At 40.5% G+C, this 24,648-nt stretch overlaps 1 long non-coding RNA gene across 1 annotated transcript in view; it reads right to left on the bottom strand.

Moving 5' to 3' along the window:
- The window catches only part of LOC306799014, a 604,175-nt gene that overhangs the window by 18,640 nt on the left and 560,887 nt on the right, over positions 1 to 24,648 (bottom strand). The gene's annotated exons all lie outside the window — the stretch shown is intronic.

Here is a 24,648-nt window from a genome sequence, read left to right as displayed (position 1 = left end):
TGTAATTGCTTAGCTTGAAAACTCTGGGGCAATGTGCTCTGTAAAATACCCAGTCTGCTTCAGTAGAAGCAGATATCCCATGTCTTGATTGGAAGGGGTAGAACTGTGAATCTGTCCAATCTGACCACAAAACTGGAAAAGTGGAACTCGGAAATTTTGAGAGAATCGTGTACATTCTATATTTGTTGTTCTAAATGATGTTTTGTGTCTGATGTTTCTAGAAAAACCTTCACAGATTCTGTGTGCCTTGCTCTCAACTTGTACCTTAAGCCAAAGGGGGTAAATTTTAAGTGTCTAGTCTGGTGCTTGGACTCTAAATCAGTTTGCTTGTGGTATTTGGTTGTACTGGGGCTGAAAGAATCATAAAGGGTGAAGGAACAAATTATGAAGTGAGCATTTAAGGTACTTCTTGAGATCTTCAAGACTTATAGGAGTCTGAGGGTTGTAATAGCTGTTTCCCTAAGGCAAACTCTTTCTTGTAAACCTCATTCTTTGGCACAGTAGTCTTGAAATGTAAACTTCAGGTTAATTTCCAAAAAACTTCAGAAGAATATATTCTTGACTGTTAATACTGACATTGCTTTTTGTCTCCTTTTGGCCTTATTGATGGACATTCTTGTCCTTTGGACATTTACAAAAGCACTTTTATTTCCACAATGGCTTAATATTCATCATTGCCTTATAGGAGTTGTTGGTATCTGCCAAGTAATAGAAAGTAACAACAGTTGTTCTAGAACTTGGTTAGAGTATTGGAAGCTGGAATTTTCTGTCTCTTCTCTCATAACTAAAAATACATATTTATCATATTTGATGAGGCAAGAATAGTAATTTTTAATTATCTGCCTTGGGATGGAAACACTCATAAACTTAGAAGATATTGAGGCTTCTATTTCTAGTTTGACATTATTTGTTTTAGCATAAGAGTGATGTTTGGCTGGATAACTTCTTTTGAATTGCTTAAAATTGATTTTTCAAATGTTATTGCGTTTTTGGCTCTTTGCTTGTAATCTGGGATTCAGTAAGATGAAAGAAGATTAGTTGTCTAATCATGTTTTCTTAATTATGGCATCAAGAAAATTAGAAATGGAAATGACTGAGAAGTTCATTATTATATCCTACACCAAATAAAATAGGCAGTAGTTAATTTATCCTCATCAATTACCAGGTCCCACAAAGAGAAAGCTTTGTCCATTTAGATGGATTTGAATTAAATAATTACACAGGCAGTGGATAGCGTTTGTTTGGTTTGGTTTTTTTTTTCTTAAACCTCCTTCTCTTTGCCCCATCTTGTCAAAACTTTTCAAGATTTAACAACAGATGATTTCAGGCCTTTTTTGACCACCAGATGTATGTTTGTTTTATGTGCCAGAACATTCTCTCAAAAGCAGTATTTTACTTTTAAAGTGCTTTTATTTAATTTCAAAGTACAAACAAGGAATGCAGAGCAGCTGAAATTAATTTTCAGAGTTTTAGTTTTCATCTGGATGCTTTCTCCTTGACTGGTTGCAAAGACTGATTTCTCCTGTGTGAATCATTCACAAATGTGAAAATACTCTTTGGAAATACTGTTTTTCTGGTGATTCCATGCCCAAACTTAGGAATGGTGAAGGAATTTGCTGAGCAGAGAAAATGCATAGGCTATTTCTTCTAACTTTAGGTTATGCTGAAGGTAAATTATGTATTTTTGGATAATGCATTTAGAAAATCAGCAGTTATTTGTAAGCTTTGTTTGCTATTTTTTCTAAATACTTTTTTCATTTGAAAATTTTAGTGTTTATGGAGTTTGTGTTTATGGAGTTACAGTACCCAGAATCATAATAAGCAGTTTGGTCCTCTGGTATAGGTAATTGAACTTCTGTAAAAAAGGTCAATACACATCTGCAGTCCTTTGTTCTTTGAATATTTCTGACTGTGCCTGAGTTGAGTTAGGGGAAAAACTTGGTCTGAAAGGGAAGGGAGGATTTCCAAAGCCATGCTAGCATGAAGGTAATGTAGGTTGCTGCCAGAATTGTGGTTCTGTCCCTTGCCTTAGCTACCACAAGCATTTCTGCTTGCGTGGTTAGCTAGACCAGGGAGCTGGTGCACCTGAAAACAAACATTGTTTGGATTTTTTCCATTGGGTTGGTAACCCCAGAGTTTTACAAATAATTATGTATAAGCAGGAAGAAAAGTTGCAGGGTAAAGATTGATCAGGTTCTAAGGCAGCTGCCCCTTTCAACAGCATGTTGGTTTAAAATCACACTATATTACAGTGTGGGAGATCTTTAAAGGCTTCCAGTTACCAGTACCAGAAGGGACATGGTCTCTGGTAGCTCCTACATGCCAAATCCATTAGGTATGAATGGATTTTTTTACAGATCTTGTGGGGGAAGGGGAAATACTTGTTGTGGTTTACTGTACTGAGATACTTTTTATCTGTCATCAGGGTTTCCAAGCAGTGCAAGAGGTTACTGGCAGTGTAGAAGTAGGGATTTTGAAAATGTAGCTTGACCTGGATCAAACAAATAACTTTACTTCAGCCAGGAAGCTGTGGGGCTTTTTGCTTTTTTGGTGTGAGATATTGTCTTTCTTCACATCAACACTTCATGTACTGGAGGAGGTCTTCCAGAGAGCCTTGCAAGAATTGCACTGTATGCATGTCTTGGTACATGGAGGGGAGGATTGTTTGGTTTCTCTTGTTTTCCTATTTTCAGGAAGTTCACCAGCTGATTCCTAGGTCATACTTGGGTTTGGTTCCATTTGTGACTCAGCCCGTTGGGCTTGTGTTTTAAATGTTGGAGACTGGCAGTTTCAATGGGCTCCCTATGCAGTGGTGATCATTGCTGTCCTAATTGTTCTCTCTGGAAAATGTCAGTATTGAAGGGACTTGAGCACAAAGTAGGGTCAGTGGTGATGTTTGTAATGTTTACAGGCTGGTGGGAGCCTGCATGCAGAGATGGCATCAGGAGGGAAGGCTGTGGTTTAATGCCTGAATCTTGTTATGCAAATATTTAAGTTATTTCTGGTGCAGGGTATAAGAATGTCCTACAAAATGAAGGCTTGGGGAATATTTAGAAAATCCTTTAAAAAGAAAAAGACTTCAAAGGACTGACGTCAGTTATCATCTGTTCATCATATTTGAATTTCTTACGTTGTGAACTGTGGATTATCTTTAGAGCACTGGATTAGCCCATGCTTGTTGGTTTGTTGGTGAGGTTGTTTTATATACTGTAAGGTGTTGTGGTGGATGTCTGGTGAGTATCCCTTCTTCACACTGCTCCCTGAACTACCAGTTTTGGATCAGATAACCCTAAATCTGTGCACAGTAAGGAGTTTTGCACAATAATGAATTTTGTGTGCTCTTCAGAACTAAAATAGGATCAGTGCTGGAGTGTTTCTGGATCAGACGTGCAAAAGAAATAAGCACATCAATATGCTGTGTCATCAGAACCTCCTTAATGGGAACTGAAACTCTAGGATGAATAAATTGCAGTACAAGTTGCATAAATCTCACATCCACATAGCAAGTGCTGTTGTGGGTGAAATGGGACTGCTGTTGGCATCTGCCACTGTCCATTCCCTTTGGTGAGCAATGGGTGAGGAGTGCTGAGCTGCAGCAGCAGTAGGCTGACTGCTTTCTGCCTTTTAGAGCTCTTTTGATGTTGCCAATTCAAAAGGCAACAACTCTTATTTCTGGTTTAAAAAAGAAAGCATACGGCCTAGTTTTGAATCCAATACACTTGATCTCTTTCTATGTGTCCTGTCACTTTTATTTTAGGTTTCTGCAGATTCTTTAGTTTTATCCAGCTCAAGGATGGCAAGTCTGTGATGTGAGTGCCAGAAATGACAACTCCTTTTTCTTCTTTTTGTGTCTGAAACTTTTTGCAGAATCAGAGCAGCTGAAGTGTAGCTTTATAATTAATAGCATTTCAGTATTCATTCTTTGTCTGTATTTATTGTGGTTAACATTAAAGGTCAGGCATTGTCATTCAGCACAACACAGTTGTTACTTCTTCATGTCACACACAAGAATGTTAGGCAATTTGATATACTGAATTTTAAAAAAAGATGTTAGTTTGTCTGGTTTAACAGAAGTTGATATTCCTGGATGGTTTTGCTTTGCATATTTTAGGTCACTCTCACTGCCTTTCTCATTTAGGAAACTGGGCACCTAAGATCTCTGAATCTCTAGACTGCAGTTTTGCTGTATACCACTTGAATAATTACGGTCTAGAGCTTTGTGTCTCCTTATATTTGTTTTTAAATGTTGAAGACTGTATCTTGCATTGTAATCAACAGGTAAATACTCAGCCCATGGTGATAAGAATCCTGTAACAGGGTAGGAATTTCAACTCTTGAACTCCAGACTAGAAACCAAGCCAAAACTTAACTCATGTTCTCACACAGGTGGTTCCTCCTCTTTGTTTCCTGATGAACCATTATCTTTGTTTTGTTTCTGTAGATTGTAAGTTCTTGTGGCCAGGGTTGTCTTTCGTGCGTGTGTGTGCGTGCGTGTGCCCAGGACAATGAGGTCTGGAGCCCCAGTCTGTGGAAGCTGTAATAAGCAATCACCTTGTTGTTGTTTTCCTGGATATCATAATAAAGAGTATCAAATTAAAACTGTGCTTGAATAGTCTGTTACAAACAATGGAAGCACGTAAATTGCTTCTGGCCTTGCTTAGAGTCCAGCAGCATCAGGGAGATACTGCTCAAAGGCAAATGCAGTGTTTTGTTTGGGAGAGTCACTCGAACCTGTGAATGCCAGAGACAGAAAATCTGCTTAGGCTCAAGAGGAGTGGCTTGTAACTCAGGCTGGAGCTGGAACTTGCACAAAATTATCAGGAGATCATGGTCAATTTTCAAACCTTCTGTCAGCTTGAGGAACTGCATTGGCCCTCCCTCTTGGGAAGGTACGACTTGCTTGCTGTAATGTTTGTTCAGCATTTTGTGTCCCTTGAATTGCACTTTCCAGCTTGAGAGAGTGACCATGAACCTGGAGAGCACCTAGAGCTGTGCTGGGCAGTGTCTGGGAACCTGCCATTCCAGTGTCTCCACTCCATGCAGCTCAACAACTTTTAAAGCCTTTGTAGACTTCAGCTTCCCTTATGCAAGAGAGCAAAATTTCATCCAATCTGACTTGGAGCCCCCACACTGCTCTGTGGGTGATTTGGCAGTGTGGTGGGATCTGAGAACTGTACCAAAATTAGGGAAAGTTAGACTGCTTTTAGAAAATGTTTACTGTGAATATTGTCCATTAGGTTTGATGTGATACATTGTGGAGGGGATCTCTACAGACCCCATGAGCTCTGTATTCACTTCAGTTCAAGACACATCAGATTGTTGCTTTTGAAGAACTGTTGAACTACTTAAATATTTTGTTCTTTAAAACCTGAATTTGTAACTTTTAAATCCTCAAACTAACTGAAAGACAATGTTAAGTGAAGATTAGTCTTTTATGAAGACACTTCTTGGCTCCATTGTTAGAAATCATAGTTTAAACTCTGGCTTAAAAAGAAATTGTGTTAAAAAATCAATGGAAAACACATAATTTCAAGAACCAGAGCTGCCTTGCCACTGGATGTGGTGACAGGAAATCTGCTGTAGGTGATGGGGTAGATCTTGATGGGTGCATAGCATCTAAGATGATTGTAACAACTCCTGCTTTATCTTTCCTCTGCTGCACCTCTCCATATCCTCGTGTCACTCTGATGCCAGCTTTGGAATGGTCCAGCAAGTGGAGCAGATGGAATCTTAGGAGTCAAATCATGTGATGAGTTTGGGATGTGGACAAAACAGCCACTAGAGGCCACCAAAGTCTGTGACAGCTGCGTTTGACTCTGGGACTGGTAGCCAGCAGGAATGTCTCCAAAGGGCCACTTCCTTGCTGCACTCTCAGGGAAAATTACTTGCTGCCTTTTAAGAAGCATTTCTGCTGTAACTCAGAAAACAGAGCAGCATTGAATTAAATTAGACCAATCCCCTTGTAGTTTTGACATAGTAATAAAACCTGGGTTATATTGTGCAGGGCTTGGAAGGTGTCCTAATTTGGCAAGAATCTACTTCTTCACTTCTGATTGAGGGAACAGGATGTAGGCGTCCAGAATTAAAGCTTTTATCTTAGCCCAGAAGTGCAACACCTTAGATGAAAGGCAGCACTGAGAGTGCAAAGTAAGCCTCAGATTGCATCTGCTGTCTGAGATCAGTTTTGTAGGCGAGTACACAGTGCTGTGGCAGATGCTGCTTTCTTTGCTGAATCCTTGAGGTGGGAGAAAATACAGAAAACCTGCTGTCTCTATTTCCACCAATTTTTATTGCTTTCAAAATGAAGTTATTGGTTAGAAAGACTTGTGAAATTGTTTCCTGCACTGAAATTTTAACTTATTTGCCAATGGGAGATGCTTGTTCGGTGGGAACTTTGCTTCTGGACATCTCACTTTAGATGCTGCAGGAGCTGTATGAAAACATATAGCTTTTAAAACAACTGCAGTTTTTAAAACAACTTCTCAGAAAATACAAGTTGAAAGTTGCAGCCTACAGAATTTTTTTACAATGATAAGGAAGTGTTTTGTTCTTTAACATTCCGTCTTTTATATAGAAAAGTGGTTTTATGTGACACTGGAAAACAGTGTAGTCCACTAATTTTTGTAAGTGTCTTTGGGGTAGTTTTACCCAAGTCTCCTCAGAAAAAAAATACATCCTGCATTGGCTCTAGCTGTTCTGAGTCCTGATAAGATTGCTTTTGCTGCTGGAAAGTGGCACAGGGAAATCTATCTCTGGAAAAATAATAAGAAATATGGCTCTCCTTCAGGAATTTCCTGGGACTTTGGTGGAGTCTGGGCAAAATTTTCCTGTACATCTGGATTTGGGTAGCCCTGTTAAGAAATGGCAAACGATCTGAATCATGTTATGAACTATGAATGTGCTTTGTTTTGTAATTCATTAAACTGATGGTGATGGGTTGAGTGTCTGATTGGCCTCATCACTGGCTTGGCCTTGCCACACTGCCCTCTGAGACAGATGGTGTGTGAAACATCAATTTGTGTGGCTCCACATCTGTGGAAATGTGGTTGAAAGCAGGTCCAAAGGCTTGCAATGCTTACACTGAGAAGGTACAATATCAAGCATTCTTCTCTTGCTGTGGCTTTTGCTTTGGAGATGAATAGCTGCACTGAGACCTGCAGGAATGCAGCAGGAGCCAGGAGCTGAGATTGTGCTGGAAGCTGTTGATTCCCTCAGGACTTGAATGCATACCCCCTGTTCCCCACCACCAAGCCTGCTCTGCTTCAGGAGCTTCAGAGATTTGAAATGGAAACCTTTTAGTTTATAGTGATAAACACAGCTTAGCAGCATGTGGAACATTAGGAGCCTCTGAGTGGAGAAGAGAGTGTGCCCCACCCTGGAGAGAATGATGTAAATCATTCTAATTCTTGGCACTGGTATTTAACTTTTGTTCATTGCGTGCCATAAGAAAATAAAATTAAAAAAAAAAAAAGAGTTCAGACATTGTAAACTGTCTGTGTTGTCAAGAAAACTCTCAGAAGCTTTCTGGAGGAATATTTTTTAGAAGGTAGAGGAAATGGTGTAGTTTCTAAAGGCAGCACAAATGGTGCCATAGTTTTCTTGACTCTGCTTCTGCTCTCTCACTCTTCCCTCTTCCCCTTCTCTGCCCCACAAGTCAGTGAAGTCAGGAGAATGAGCTGCAGTGAAGGCCAGAAAAACTCTGATTAACCCTGGAGGTTCCTCTTACAGGGAAGCCCAGCAGACTTCTCGTCTCCACAGCTGTGAGGCTTCTCTGCAAAGAGCTGCTTTGCTGGACAAACCCAGAGGACCATGTGCTCCAGTCCCTGGCACTCATGGCCCTTTAGGGAGGGGATGCAAAACTGTGAGAAGTGTCCTCATGTTTCAACCCCCTAGTTTCTGGCAGTTATCACTTTACAGGCTTCTGAAGCATCTGGTACATCAAAACTGTTGGGGTTTTTTCTTCTATTTTTTTATAGCCACCAATAGAAGTATTCTACATGCATTTGTGTAATCCCTCTTGAACCCATTTAAATACTTGGCATCCACAATAGTCAATAAGTTACACAATTTAACTATGCCTTGTTTGGAAAAAATATTTCCTGTGGCTTGTGCTTTAAACCTGATGATTTCCTTGTGTGAGTCTCAAGTAGTGAATAATCATTCCCTCTTCATCGCTCTCATATTATGCTTGATTTTATAGATGTCTCTTTTTCAAGCCTGAGGGTTCCCTCTCTGTTTGGTATTTTCTTGTGCAGAAATTGTTCTCTACATGTTTTTATCTGTGCTTTTATGTACCTCTTCTAGTTCACCTAAATGCTTAATTTTTGATCTCATATGTTAAATTTATTGGGAATTATACCCTAACCATTCATTCACTTCTAGATTTGCATTTTTTCTATCTTGAACCACTTTTTTTCTGATACATATTTCACATAACAGAATGGTTTGGGCTGAAAGGGACCTTAAAGATCCAACTCCCATGCCATGGGCAAGGATACCTTCAACTAGACCAGTTTGCTCTGAGCCCCATCTAGGCTACTCTTGAGCACCTCCAGAGACAGGGCATCCAAAACTTCCCTGGGCAACCTGTTCTGGTGCCTCACCCTACTCACAGGAAAGAATTTCTTTCTAATGTCTAATCTAAACCTACTGTCTTTCAGTTTGAATCCATCTCTACTTGTCCTGTCACTACATGCTCTCCAGCTTTCTTACAGGCTGCCTTCAGGTGCTGGAAGGCCCCAGTTAGGTCACCCCTAAGCTGTCTGTTTTCCAGGCTGAACAATCCCAGTTCTCTCAGTTTTCCCTTTTTAGAGATTCCCTTTAATCCTCTTGGTGTCCTCCCCTGGACTCAGTGGGTTGATATCCTGTCTGTGCTGGGGCCCCAGAGCTGGGTGCAGCCCTGCAGGTGGCTCTCACCAGAGCAGAGCAGAGAGACAGAATCCCCTCCCTCACCCTGCTGGCCACACTGCTTTGGCTGCAGCCCAGGACATTTTGGCTCTCTGGGATTTCTGGGATTGCTCTTAACTGGGTTATGTCCAGCCTGCCATCCACCAGCACCTACAAGTGCTTCTCAGCAGGACTGCACTTGATCTGTATAGACACCAGCTGTTCACCAACCCATTGCCTTTGGTGTTGTTAAACCTCTTGAAACTGCCATGGGCCACTTCCCAAACTTGTCCAGGTCCCTCTGGATGGCATCCAATCTTAGCTGCAGGTGTTTACATGTCAGTTGAGTTGCATAACTGCATTCCTGGAATGCTGGGATATTAATTGATTAGGGATAAAATAGTTCCTCACAAGGAAAATAAACAGTGACTTGTCAACACAGAAGTGAAACTTTGTTTTGAGTACAGCCAGGTGTTCCTTGGCTATGCTCACTCTAGTGGTCTGTTGGTTTTGTTTGTAGTGCAGTTGTTGTTCTCTGTTATTGCTCTAGTTGTTTCTATCAAAACATTTTTCATATGATTTGGGAAAATACTCTTTGACAGTACCATATATATGCAAGTGAAGCTGGCTTTAACACCTTGGGTCTGCAGTATTTCAGTAGCAAGCACTGGATATTTCAGAGGTCTGGGAACATGAGGTCTTGAAAGAAGGCAGCATAACCAGTTAACCCCTTTTGGCAAAAGCACTGCTGGCCCACCACCATTCCTGGGAGTAGCTTGGATTTCTTTGGAGATCAGTTGGTTCTTAAAGGGTCATAACTAATCTACAATGCATAATTTTTCGAAACAAAAATCTTCAAGACATAGTTACCTTATTATGATGGTTTGTTTTGTCCTTTTCCCATTTTGCTAGTCATTCCTCTTTGTCCATGGCAATTTCATAAAATGCAAAGTGTTTTCTTTGAGTGTATTTTGAAGTCCCAAGCAGTACAATTTAATCATGTCAACATCAGCGGGCTAATGCTTCCAAAATCAGATCTAGATCTGAAAGCAAAGATCCCAGTCTTTTTATGAGTCTTGGAATAGTGATTTTAAGCTTACTACCTTCTTCTCTTTAAATAGTGGATCGTATTTAGCTCACATAGATACTGGGACACTGACTTAAGGATCTGTGACCTACAAATGTACTTCATCTGCTGTGCCTTGCAGTGGCTGCTCTATAGGAAAACAGCAAGGCCTTGGGCTCTGTGCAGCCAGATCCATGGGGAAGGTTGTCAAAAATCACCAATAATTTCAAAAGCAGGTTTTCCTACTCAAGACATACTCTGATGAAAACAAGATGTGCTGTAGTGCTTTGGATTGTCCATATTTTCAAATAGGAGTTCTTTGACCAGGATATCTGAATGACACCATGAGTGAAAATAGCACATCTGCTCTAGAATAGCTAGAGGCAGCAGGACTTTATTCTAGATGACATAAAAGGTGATCTGTGTATCAGACAGGGCAGACTGGAGAAGAAGTATGTTCTAATCTTACAGCAGGAGAACCAGAGCTGATGATCCAAAGGCTTCTGTGACACCGTGGAGCATGAATGACAGTTCAACCACTGGATGTGTGCATCGGAGATGTTGCCTTAATATGTTGTTAAAATTCATCTGAACCTAGAAGATATGTTGGGTATCTTCAGTTGGGTTTTTTTATTTTAAGATGAACTAAAAAGAACTGAAGAAGCTTGGGATTTGAGAGGTGTTCTAATAACCAAGACCTAGAGACTGTGGGGTGCCAGTGTTCAAATAAACTTGCAAGTGCCTACAGCAAAAAGAAGAACTTTGTTCTGGAATTCACATGCCTTCGAGGGAGATGCTGACTCCAACATTCAGGCTCTGAGGTACAGTATAGCCATTTATTCTACTCCAAAAATGTCCCTAGAGGACTAAAAACTTTTTTGAGATTTTCCCCCCCCTGCTCTGGCACACAGTCCCTTTTCAATGCCTGCAGCTATGAGCAGCACTTGTCTCTGGGCCTGTAATTTGCTGCAGTTTGGAACTTCCAAGTTCTCCAGTGCCCCTACAGTTCTTGGCAGCAGCAGTGTTGCTAAGTGGCCAGAACTTTTGATCTCCATTCAGCCTCCAAATGAACATTTCATCCAACACCTCTCTACCTGCGTTCCCCAGAACAATCAGACTCTTGATTGCCTCCTTCATCCCTCCCTCCCTTCCTCCCTCCCAAACTGCAGCACAGCAGAATAGCTCCACAATGGATGACTATACTTCCAGCTGTGTCTGGAGGACTATAAATAGCCTTAAATAAATGTGCGTAAGGATCCAGCGTATTGTCTGAATGATCTAAAATTAGATTGCTCTAATGTTTGTGCATCAGTCTTCCTATGCTGCAGGAAAATGAATTTCTTTCCAAAGTATTTAAGCTTGAATTATGGTTCCTTAAGGATGGGGGAGGGTGGGGAGGCTGCCTGGAGGGAAACTCCTGTAGGGATGGGTCCAGTTTTCTTCTAAGACAGAGACCAGCCACAGTCACTATGGAGGGAAAAATAGCAACTGCAAGTTCCTGGAAAGCACAGACATATGTAGATGCAGTTTGTTCCTAAAATATCACCTTTATGCTCTCTTTATTTTTCTCTTCCAAGGACATTTGCACCCTGAATGCAACAAATATTTTGAACAAGAAGGTGAGGTGGAAAAGTCCCAGAGAGCGCTTTTTTTTTTTTTTTTTTGCCTGGAATTAAATGACATTGTATGTCCTGTGTTCAAGGTATTTTAACTCTTGATCTCCAGCCATTCTTTGCAACACATAACAGTAGCTATGTATTTTAGATAAATTTGAATGTCTCCTGATATCAACTGGAAATACCTGAGTTGGCTGTTACTCCTGTGAATAAGTATATTTGCTCATACTATACAATGCAAGAATGCTTTCTTATTCAAATATCTTGCTATTGACTTAATAGAACACAAATTTCAACAATTTCAGTCTCTTACTCGCATTTTCACTCGCCGATGTTTTGGGGGAGGAATTTATTGCAAAATGATATTTCATATAAACCTTCTAATATATGTGATTTGTTAGCAATGAAAGCACAGAAAATAATTCTTTGTTCTCTTGATTAAATTGCAGCTTGACTGGAAGTAGAACCGGGTTTTTTGCTGTTTTTTTTTTTTCCTATAGGGACCTGTTTATGCAAGCTTATTGTGCTAAGCTGCATAAGAAGGGTCCACTGCATTGAGACAAAATGAGAGGCATCCTCTGTTGTGCTATGAAGCTGGAAACCAGGGCAAGGGAGGGGGCTCTGAGGCATTAGGGTGCCTTGGTACATCTTTGTTGAGCAGCATTAATAGCACATCTCTTGTCTACATGCAATAAGGGACTCTGTCATTACACTGTGTGTTGGTCTCATAAATGCCATTCAAGTGTGAATTAACAGGTAAATTGATGAGGTCTGTGGACTCTCTGAATGCTCACAGAAAGTCTTATATCGGATTCTGCACATTCTGATAAGATATTCAAGGGTCTGTGTTAATCCTGTGAAGGGATCCAGTAGTTTCACAATTTTCAAGCTACTCTGTGGGTTTGACTATTGGTTATCTAGAGGGCAACAATTCAATCAGTGTTTGCATATGAAAAACTCTATTCCTTACAGCCTCTTTTGTAAGGAGCTGTAGATTTCTCCATATCAGATCCCAGCTTTCTTTGCTGTTTTTATCAGTCTTTTGAGGGAGATGATTTTTTTTAACCTTTTAACACAGATACAGGGTGAAATCGTCTGTTCAGAATGAACTCTGTGCAAGGTGTATTATTGTACTCGTATTTTTGTATGCATGAACGGGTATGTGACTGTGCATTGAGATGCAAATCCCGACAAATAATCCTTTCTTCTCTGAATTTTCGTGCAAAGATCTGCAGTGCCGCTGAATTAGCAATAGTGAGTTTTAACCACACGAGGGAGCGATGCTTATCTGCACGGGGAACGCTGCAGTCCCTAGCAAGGCTTAGCACCTATTTACAAGATTAAAAGTCTGTATTCTCCGTTCTTAGCACCGTTCTTTCTATGTCTCTTAGTGATGTGTATGATAAAAAGAATGTAAGTAGAAAATATAAAGCAGAACATAGTTGGTTATAAACCTCCAACTACGCCAACTTTCACCTGAGCATGACAGAGTGGTTTTGGGCAGGGTGAATCCACCAAAGCGTGGGTAGGCAGCGCTTTGACACTGCTCCTGACAGGATTCCTCCAGCAGAACTGCACACTGCAGCTATACCTCCTGAGGCTCCAGAGCCATGCCTTCCCCTCTGATTCCCTTCTGATCCCTTGGAGGCAGCAATTGGAAATATAATTTTATTTTGTTTTATTTCATAATTTGCCCAAATGAGTTCAGAAAGCAAATGACTGTCTCTTGCTCCTGCAGGCTGCTAGTGCATTTTTCCTTCATTTTTTGGGAGCAGAGGGTTTCCCCTTCCCTGCCCCCACCAAAATATTCCAATTAATCTGTTTAAGAGTTTGTCCTGGACACTGGCCACTTCATTAGGTGACTCCTGAGCTGGGATACAAGCACCTGCAGAGGGGAAGCCAAAAGGGCAAAGGAGGAGGTCTGGTTACCTCCACCAGCTACAGGCTAAGGAACTTTACATCTGATTATGCAAGAGCAGTCATACAACAAGGCAAAATGGGAGCAGCAGATTGGAAGTGGCTGGTTGTTCTGGGAGACTGTTGGAGACAAAAAGCTTAAAAGTCAAAAAGTGAGAGCAGTGTGGAAAGGAGGGATGAGGAGCAAGGAGGAGTGCCAGCTGGTGGGGGAAGTGATATGGATGGGAACCCTTCTGCTGTTCAGCTTGAGGTGCTGGGGTGAGAGCCTGGTAGGGAGGGCTGGTGTCCTGGTCTGCAGGCAAGGAAGTTCCCCTCTGGAGGAGAAGAGCTCTCAGGGCTGAGGGTGTGAGGCTGGGAAGCAGCCTCAAGACACTGCTAAGAATTCTCAGATTTGTAGGTATTTGTAGGCTGCTGTGTGTATCCACACTGTGGATGCAGATAAGGGTTAGAAGACTATCTGCTGCCTCCTTATCTAGCCACTTAGTTCAAAAAAATCTCAGTGATCTGTCATTAGTTAGTGACACAGCTTAACAGAAAACTCTTACTGTCAAAATGCACTCATCCCAACTCCACCTGAGTTTTCTTGATTTACCAAAAAATATAAGGCTAAAATAAAGTTTAAGGGTGGTGTTATAAATGAAATATACTGCCATTCTTCTGTTTTATTTTTCCTTATATGCCATTCTGCATTTTGCTTTCATGCAACAGATCTCACTTGGTGGGTTTTTTATGATTCTTCCTTTTCATGGAAGACCAGAGAGCTGGTCTGTAATACAGAGACATCACACTCTTAATGGCAGCATTGTCACTGTTCATGGGTTCTCTTCTCTGGCAAAAATGAGATGTGACATGCATTTTGCAGTAGCATAGCTGCAGCAGCCCCTGCTAGCCTGGTGCAAGCTCTGGACACCCAGCAGTGCCCTTTCCCTCTGGAGGAACTCCTGGCTTTTATTGGAGGGGGGCAAAGGGATGCACCACAGGCAGCTTGGTCTGGGGGGGTTATACTCTGGGTTCTAAAAAGAGCATCTAGTTGTACTCCACACTCTTTCCAAGATTTCACAGGGGCTGTCAAAAAAAAAGAAACAACCAAAAAAAAAAAAAAAAAAAAAAAAAAATCCCCAAACCATGAGGATCTGTTAGGTTTTTCAACAGTTTTCAGACAATATCAACATATCAAAATTGTTTTTTTCTGAACTTGTTATGTTAAGGCACTTCTTTTGCTGCTATAAGATGAACACAACTGAACTTTACATTGTGTCCATGCCTAGAATATGAAATGATGAGGAACAAATGTACTTCTGGCAATGTTCTTGGGGTAAGTAAGGCTGTAGACTGGGGGATTCAGTAGAAGTTTAAGTATTTGCATATGATAGAATTGGCAGTTGTTAAAGTGTTTTATTACAGGGCTTGATCTAAGCTATAATAAGAGTCTCAGCCTGGAAACAGAAAATCATCCTTCCCACCAACAAAGCTCCATGCATTTTTGACAGCCAACGGGACCAAAAATGCTGGAACTTCCCAATGGGTGTATCCCAAAGAAGAAATTTTCGTAATGCAACCAGAAATGTGCTTTACATCAGAAAGAATGGGTAGTTTTGATCTGCTTTTCTTTACATAGAAAAACTTGGCCTTGATCAGAAAACCCTTTGTATAAAAACTAGTTTTTTATCTGCTTCTAGCTGTTTGGATTATTAATTGTTTTTCTCTGTCTCATTTCTCAAGGATGCTTGGATACTTATGAGACAGATGTTTAATTCAATAGCAGATACCTGGAAACATTTAGGTTGGGGAAGAGTTATGAGTCCAACCATTAACCCAGCACTGCCAAGCCCACCATTAACCATGTCTCTTAAGTGCCTCATCTATACCCCAGGGATGTTGCCTCAACTACTTCCCTGGGCAGCCTGTTTCACTGTGAGATAGCCCTCCAGGTGAAGAAACTTTTCCTGATATTAATTCCAAACATCCCTCAGCACAAGTTTGAAGCATGCCTAGCTCTGTTGCCATTCTCCCTTCTACAATTTATTTGCAGGAAGCTAAATAATCATGGCAGCCTGTGTGCCCCAAAGATCTTTCTGTAAACAGATTCTGGGGAGCTGTGTCCTCAGGCACTTTGCTATTGCTGCAGGTGTGATAGTGTGGCTTTCCTTCTTGTAGCAAAGGCAGTGGTGAGAAGAAAATGAGAATAGGGACACATCTCCTGTTACAGTCATCTTGGCTGCATGAATATGTTAGTTTTAAGGAAGTTAGAGGCAAGCTAGACCTTTCCTGGTTTTTTTCTCTATGAAATACCAGTTTTGATTCACAAACACACTGCTAGAACATTCCTGACAGCATTGCTTGGAGAACATGGAAAGGAGTAATGCTTAGAAATGTTTCAGCAAATTAAGAAATGTTATATAGGGGAAGTACTTCCTAGTGGAATAATCAGCAAGACAGCCAGAAGAAATCAGTGCTGAGATACAAGTGCTGGTGAGCAGAAGTTTGAATTTGGTGGAAACAAAACATTTTAGATGTGACGTTTTGATCTTCCTGGAAAATAAATACACACATACGCAAAAAGAAAAAAACCCCACACAAACCAAAAAACAACCAAACAAAAAGACACCAACACAACCAAACCAATCAAGATTTAAAATAACAAAACAAAACAAAACCCCCTAAAAAACTACACCCTGAAACAAAAAAGGTGGCTCATAGGCAAGATAGAGTTTGTTTCTGTACTCAAAGGACATCCTGGTTCACTTTTGGGGATGCTGGAGAAATGTTAGCATGATGACAGCAGTGCCTCTATGGGACAAGGAAGGCTCATTCAAGTTTAGCTTTGCCAGTCTCATGACTTTAAGTGCTTCTGCTGTGCCTGGACATCCTCTCTTCTCTTGCTTTACTGAGATGACACAATGAAGGAATAAAGCCATTTTTCAAAATATTTCTCATGCTCCTAAAATGTAGCTGTGAAGTGCACAACCTTATTCCTGTTTGTAGTGAAAGATTTCTGGTATTATGTGATCACAAAAGTAAGGACAATAACAAACCAGTATTCACCAAAAAGATTAGCAAAACAAAATTGTTGCATTTATAATAATTTTTTTTTAATTCCAGAGCTGCTCTGGGAGTTTTAGTATCAGGAGGGTTATTTCACTGATGACTGAATCCAGCACTTCTGCTTGAAAGAGCAGTATCAGTTTGACAACTCAGAGCTTTATTGCTCAACAGCTTTGAGCAGGAAGAGGAGCCGATAGTCATCTCGGAGGAGTCTGAGGACAGCTTCCAAAGCTGGAGCCTGGCCAGGAGTCTGGGCTAGGCTGTCTTGCTGAGAAGCCTGTGCCAAAGTCTCTTCCTTCACCCACAGTCATCCAGCACTTCACATTTTGGTCTTGTTCTGTAAATTCTGTCTGTTTTTTTTTTTAAAACACTCTTCTTGAAAACCTTATTTTAAAATACCAGTGATCTAAAAATAGGGCTTGTAATGCAAAAGTGGGGAATTTTTTTTTCCTCAGCCACTAGGTGCTTCTGGATATGCTCATTTTAGACATGTTGTTCAAGTGTCAGCTGGATGTTTTAATGCTCTGGCTATCCTAGCTCATCTCCAGCTGCTGTTCAAAATCAGGCTGAACAGAGCTCCTCTCTGTTGCTCTCTATTCCTAGGCAAGCAAAAGCTTATAAAAATTGTATGAATGTTAGACAGTTCTGTTTGTTTTCTTCTTGTTCCAATCTTCCATGTTCCCACTTTGCACATTTACACCAATGGAACAGTCAGCATTAAACTTCATAATGCCCCCCCTTGGCTTGGAGATTACACCTCTTCCATCCTCGAGGAACTTACAGTACCTCAAAATACAGGTAGCCCAGAGTAAATCTGGGAATTTAACAGAGGCCTATGTTTTACCACTCCATCAAACTTATTTCTTTCCCTTGGTTTTTCTTTTACTTTTCGTTGTTTCCCTACTGGCTCGTGGTTTGGGTCCCCATAAAAGTTCTTAAATTTGATGGGTTGTATGACCTAGGATTCCAAGGGAATGAGCATTGCTCTAGTGCTTGAGATTATTTGGGGCTGTGTTTTGGGGTTTTGTTTTCTTTGTTTTCCAGTTGTCTAAAAATTTCCCTTGCCTTTAGTGCTTTAAATGCTGGAGACTTTGTTCTGTACAGGGTAGCAAAGCTACAAAAATGTAGCAGCTAGAAAAAGTGTCTTCAAATTCTTGTACCTGTTCTCATGTTGCTGTATTCTTTCTGAGAACCAGATCTGGCTTTTTAAATCTTCATCTCTTTGCTGCATCCTTCATCACTGCAGAGACACTCTACTTAAGTAACTTTCCACTTATAGTAAAACAGCCCAGATTCCTGTACAGTGCATTAACCTCACTCAAGAGGTGATGTTAATACAATACTGTTACAATGGTAAAGCATTATTCTCCACCTCTCTCTTTTCAGAATCCTCTTGTGTTGATACTGTGCTTGTGTTCCAGACTATGTCAAGAATATTCATAAAAGTAGACTTACATGACCTTTCAAATTCTATTAAATTGAAAACAAAAATAAAACATTCATTTTTGTCACAGCAAGGAAATTCCAATTTAAGGGGGGAGTTTCTCTTTTGGTAGAGAGAAAGATGAGTGCTTTGCATCTGTTGTGTATTTAATTGCCAGCAAGGTGATGGAAAGGCAGCTTTCTGCACTGTAACTGACTCAAAGAATGACCTAGGGATAAAATTATTTGACTCCAGGTTTTTACACCTGGCAAAGCAGTGGTTGGTGTCAGTGGTGCGTATTGCTCCCAGCTGCAGACGGATGCTCTCTGATGCAGAACAATGACTTGTTATGTCTTAAAGATGCAGGAAACAGGACTCACAGAACACAGATTTTTGAAGAGGACTTTTTTATGCCTTGGTTTTTGTCAGTCTTCTTGATGCCAGCTGCTTTTGAGATGCCTGTTTGTTTGTTGCACTCATCACCAGGCCATCTTCTTGAATGTTCCTTTCAGAATTTCAGCATGGCTTCACAGAAAAATACACTCAAAAACATTAATGATTTTTTGAAATGTCTGAATCTTTGAAAAGCATTTGGAACTTATTAGCCAAAAAGCATTACAAGCAACTGTGAAAGTATTAGGAAACAATACTGTGTAACACACAGAGCATTAGGCTAGAACGGGCTCTGGGTGTGCCGTTCACTTCATATATGCTGTCAATCACTTTTCTTTGTTGCCTACTGTGCAAAACAATTTTTTTTCCACCTTCAAAGTATGAAATTTGCATTTGAGACCAGTAACAGGGTCACCTAAAGGAATTTAGAGGCCTTGGACATGCAAATTCTTGTCTACAGTCCAGGGATGGTTAAATGGCACATGCACGATTTGTGGATCAGGTTGTCTGTATCGTGCTGAAAATGAGGGTGGCAGATTTGTTGCACATGGATAGATCAGCTTAGTGATATGATTCTCTTACATGTATGCAGCTCTATCCCCGAAAAAACAACTTGCCCTAACAGAAAAACTCTGCCCCCTGTGGTTTTTTCTGCCACAATGGTGTTTCTTTGGTCCTATACTATGAAGTCACATAGTATTTACTATGTCTTGCAACTCTATTGCAATTAATGGGGGCTCTACAAATCAGTATTCAGGCTCCATAATTCAAGCCCTTGCCTTAAGATGACACCACTTAGCTGAAGAGCCCCCACAGCCGTATGAGGACTGATTTTCACAGTAGGAATTTTTCATGCCCTTACTTTAGGTTACTGAAAAGAGCCCTAGATCTTTACAGGTCTTTTTGCCATGCTCCCTTTGCAAAATGGAAATTGTTTGAGTTATATATATATTTATATATAATTTCAAATTCTATATATTTTATATATATGTAAGTGTAAAGACCACTCACATAGCAAAGGAAAAGCAGAATTAAACATCAAAATATAGGAGCAAAGCCTATGAAAGGATTCTGTGGGCAAAGTATATATGTATGTATAGATGTATAGACACATGCACACAAAACTTTCTGGATGCTTTCTGGTTACATCCCAGTCAGAGCTATGGTGTATCCAGGGTGATTGGTTTCCCTATGGTACTTTTTGCATCATATAAAAGTAATACTTTTTGAAATAGGCAACTGCTATGGATCAGGAAAAACTTGTTCAGAGTGTCACAGAGAATTTATTGGAAATCTGTCTCACTTAATTGTTAGTGAAGCAGGTTTTTTTGTTTCTTTTTGAAAACCACCTGTCATCATAAGAGCAGCATCTTTATGTCAGTGATTGTTTCATATCAGATTTTGTGTACCACAGACTCACTGTCTTCTAATAGAGGTTTTCTCGTAAACAGCAATTATATATATCTATATTTATATAAGGTACATTTCAACTTTGTTTTCCTTTTAGCAAAATATTCTGTATTTCATGAGGTTAGGGATTGTTTTTGCCAAGAGACTGGTTTTTTGCCTCTTGTAAAAGTCATTACCCTACTGGCTTCAGTCAAGATGGCCAAGTGCAACATACGGAATTGCTGTTCTGTGGAAATGTGTTTATTTTTCCAAGAGGTGATTGTGGCTCCCAGAATAGCTTCTGTATGACTGTGTAGTAAATTTTAGATTTGCCAGTCTTGGCACTGTCCTTTCAAGCAATTTATTTCCTCCTCCATATTACTTCAATGGTATCTTTAATGAGTATATGTCTCAAGCAGTCACAAGGGCAATTTGAGTCCACCTCATTTCCTGGTAAACATGCAGCCTTCAGTGAAATAAGCTCTTCTGCATTTTAAGTTGTGTGCAAACTTTCACTTGCATTTATTAGCACTTCCTCAGATCAGCCAGTGTATATTACAGCAGAAAATGGAAAAGAAGACCTTTATTTTATTCAATTCTTGGGTGAGAAGAGTAAGAGTAAATAAAAGCATAATGTTTATTTTTACTTCTCTTTTAGTATTAATATTGCTGAAGTGGATTGTGCAAATCAAGCTGGATTGCTTTTATTCTAATAAGACCCTTAAATATTTGTCATTGCTTAAGCCCAGCTGGTAACTTAGCCCCACACAGATGTTCACTCACTCCCCTCAGTGGGATCAGGGAAAGAATCAGAAGGGTAAGAGTGAGAAAACTCAACAGTTGAGATAAAGAAATTTAATGAGTAAAGCAAAAGCAACACACACATGCAAAGGAAAATAAGGAATTAATTCACCATTTCCCACAGGAAGGCAGGTGTTCAGCCATCCCAGGAAAGCAGGGCTCCATCACACATAATGGTGACTTGGGAAGACAGACAACATTACTCTGAATGTCCCAACCTTACTCCTTCTTCCCCCCACTTTGCATACTGAGCATGATGCCATGTGGTATGAATTATCCCTCTGGTCAGTTGTGGTCAGCTGCCCAGCTGTGTCCCCTCCCAACTCCTTGTCACCTCCAGCTGCTCACTGGTGGGATGAGCTGGGGAGCAGAAAAGGCCTTGACTCTGTGCAAGCCCTGATAAGCAACAGCTAAAACATCTCTGTGTTATCAACAGTTTGCAGCACAAATCCAAAACACAGCCCTATAACAGCTATGAAGAGAATTTATTCTACCCCAGCCAAAACCATCACGACCTTTTTATCCAAAAAGACACTGACAGGTATAGAAAATTAGTAGAAATTTTGTCTTGAAACCAGGGAGAAATCTCAAAGCATTCATCAATGATTGGGAGAAAAAGCTTATTTACAGGGATGTTGCAATATGAAGAAAGCATCAGAAACAGAAAGAAGACAGAAGAAAGTTGAGTGAAGCAGAGGAGCCTCTATCTGAGGAGACCAGCAATTAGAGAGCTGCTCCTGCTTGCAATTTGATTAAGCAAATCTTGTCAACAGCAACGATTAAGGCTGTGAATCCTGACAAATTTATTAAAAATGCATTGTATGGTATTTTCACTTCCTGCAGAGCAGTCTCATTAAGCATTTCCCTCCATGGGACCCTTGTCCAGGCTTGGTTGCTAAACTTCCACAATTTACAACATCCTTCATGCCTCATGGGACAGAAGCCAAGGTGCCTTCTGAAGAGGATGTATCCCTTTTCCTGCCAGGGGATGGAAAGGAACAATGCAAAATAGATTAAAAGAAGCAGTGATTTTCTTGGGAAGGGTGGCTGGTGGTCTGGGACCACATTGCTGGATGCAGTGGGAGGTGACAGCTGTTTGGAGAGGGGATGTTCCTCAGTAGAGGTCCATCCACAGCTCTATTTATCAGGGCTTTGCCAAGGACAAATGTTTGGGGCTGGAGAGCAAAGGGCTGTGGGGCAGGGGGAACTTTCTGCTCATGAGCTCTCAGCACTTTTCAGCTGTGTAGGGAAGATCTGAACTGCTTGGCTGTAACTTCTTGGGATGGAGTGAGCGTGGTGCTGTCTTCTGCAAGGTCTCATTTTAAAAACAAACCTTATCTCACAGCCTGTCCTTGTCAGAAATATACTAACAGGCCTGTTCTTATTCTCAAAAAAATTACTTCTGTTCCCAAATGATTATTTTCTTCATTTTGGGGAAGAGATTTACAACTGAAATACCACAAAAATTGAGTTGCTGCTTTACTGATAAGGTGATGTTTACATTTACTTGTGGGCTGCCTCTGTAACACCAGCTAAAGACAGACAGCAAATCTTCCAGTCTACCTAAACCGAAAGGCTTTCCACCTTCTTTTCTTTTTGGTTTTAATGCTGTGTTGTCCTATATACTGAGTTATGATAATTAGTAATAGGAAAAATCCTTTAAAAGAATACTGAATGCCTGGCTTATTTTTATATCAATAAAGCTTTTGTAATTTCTCAGCTGTCTTGTAGCTTCAGAGAAAATTCAGAGTACCAGCAGAGTAAGTGTAGTGTAGGAGGGGTTCAGCTGAAGCATAAATTAACTGTATTTCATTTCCCCTTAATAAAGAATTTCAGTTTTTTCACAGCTAACTGTATAATCAATTTGATCCCCTGCTGGCTTGCTAACTTGCTGTTGGCTTTGCTTCAATAATATCAAGCCTGTAATGAGGGAAATGGGAGGCTCTAATCACACAGAGGAGAAATAAGCAGCTGCAATTGAACGTGTAGTTTAACTGTGCAGAATTTTGCTGCGGCTTTTATCGCTGAAGAGCTCCAATACATTTCCCCCCATGTCCGCCTTGCTTTGGAGACTAAAAAGCAGTGTACTCCTCCAGACTCATTAATCATATTTCACTGATTGGGTGACACTAAATACTTAAATCCTATTCAGTTTTCAGCAGCCTTGAGCTTGCTCCTTCTTCCCTGTAAAGTTTTAGCTGTAAGCTGTGCTTGCGTAGCCAGGGTGCATTGCAGCTCTGCTTGGCTGTGTTAGGAATGTCACATAATTCGTTCCATTCTGCTGTGAAATTGTTAGTCAAAGTATGCTTTAATTGTAACATTATTGTGCCACAAGTCTGGGAGTGCTTATAAAGAAAAAAGAGAATAAATACAGTATAATAACTGCTGAGTTTGTTTTTCCTGCCTTCACCATGCCTAGAAATTATACCCTGTGTTATGGGTTTGTTCAGTTACTCACTTGTAATTCCACATTTTTTTTCCAACACTTTGGGTATACAAGACACAAGTTAAACATACAAGATAAACAAAGATTATCTTTAGTCACAGTATCGCCAGACAAAAGACTCTTCTGAGCTAGCAGTCTCCACGCCTACATTTCTATTTCTGCTCTTCATTCTAAATGCTCTACTTCTCGTTGCAGATAATCTGCCTGGCAGAACTCTGCAAAAAGGAAAGTCTTTGTGTCAAATTAAACATTTTAGGTGTTTGTCTGGGGTTTTTTTTGGTTTGGATTGGGCTTTGTTTGACTTCACTATTTGTGGGTGAATGACTTCTGCTTCATATTTGAGGGTTTTTTCCTTGCCAGTGCATGGGGGAAATAACTGGTGAGAAGAAGTGGGGGTTAAAGTTCAATTTTAGTTTTCTGCGTCATTTGATCTCATTTTGACTTGTGGCCATGTGATCAGGCAGAATTCAGTGCAAGGAGAGGCAGAGTGGGGGAGGCTATGCTAGTGTCAGAAAAGCTTAAAACAAAAGTAAATATCATTAACTAAAATTTGGTTTTGTTTAGTTTCCCCCCCTTCCCTGACTGTTAAAATAAAAGTATACTTCATAAACAATTTCTTGTTGCTTCGTGACTTGTTTTGGAGACCCCTACATGCAGAGTCCTGATGAAAAAAGCTTTATTTAATTGTCCACAAGCATCACAAGTCAATATTGCTGCAAAGTTATCTGCCTATTTTCTGTGTCTCTAGAAAGTCCTAGATGTCATTCCAGAATATATGCCCTGTTTATGATGAACATTTTAAAACCATAGTTATGTAAATGTAATTAGGAAAACAATCTTGGTTTGATTTACAAACAGGATGATGCTTACCATTGATTCTGCCAACGCAGTGCACGTAAGAGTGCATGAAATGGCCCTCTTTGTGAGAGGAAAGAGATGAGAACTCATTTGTCACCTTCTTTTTCCAGCTTTGAATGGCTGTCACACTGTGTGTGCATGCAGGCAGGTGTGTGAACACATGGGTGTCTGCTCAGGTATCAGGATCTGACAGAGCTGGGATGGCTCCTTGCCTTTGCACTCTTTCAGCCTCAGAGGACCACGCTGTTACCAACAGTGCCAGAGCTCTGTTTCTTCTGCTGCTGTGTTTGGGCAGAACTGGTGAGATACAGCCCAAAACCAGAGCACAGGAGAAGTCCTGTGGGGCACAGCCTGGCAGGGTGGAGTCCTGGGGATGCTGCCGGGGCGAGCAGCAGCTGGAGGTGCCATGGAGGAGGCAGTCTGGCTGCAAATCAGGGAAAAGCCAAGTTCATGTGCTTATTTCAAACATCATGGCTAACAGCCAGAGGAAGGGTTTTTGAGGAGTGAGGGAATCTAGGTATGTGATAGTGAGCAGTTCCACTTTTATGTTGTTTTCTAGTAGCATCCCAAGATTTACACAGCAGATGAGTCTTTCTGTCTTGGCTCAAAAGACAGAGTTGCATTGCCTTTTATTTCTGGCGAGTCACCATTTTTGAGTCTCAGTGCATAAAATTAAGGATGAGAAGCATGTTGTTTTGGTTTTACCCCTTAAGAAAAGAAAAAAATATTAATGAAGTTTTACGGTTCTCCCTCTACGGTTCTTCACTCTAAGGAAGAGTGTTTTTTATTACAACTCCAAAGTTTCAGA

The sequence above is a fragment of the Erithacus rubecula genome, assembly GCF_903797595.1.
Source record: "Erithacus rubecula genome assembly, chromosome: 3".
Taxonomy (NCBI): Eukaryota; Metazoa; Chordata; class Aves; order Passeriformes; family Muscicapidae; genus Erithacus; species Erithacus rubecula.
Note: the sequence above shows the minus strand (reverse complement) of the source record. Positions and strands in the feature narration are given on the sequence as shown.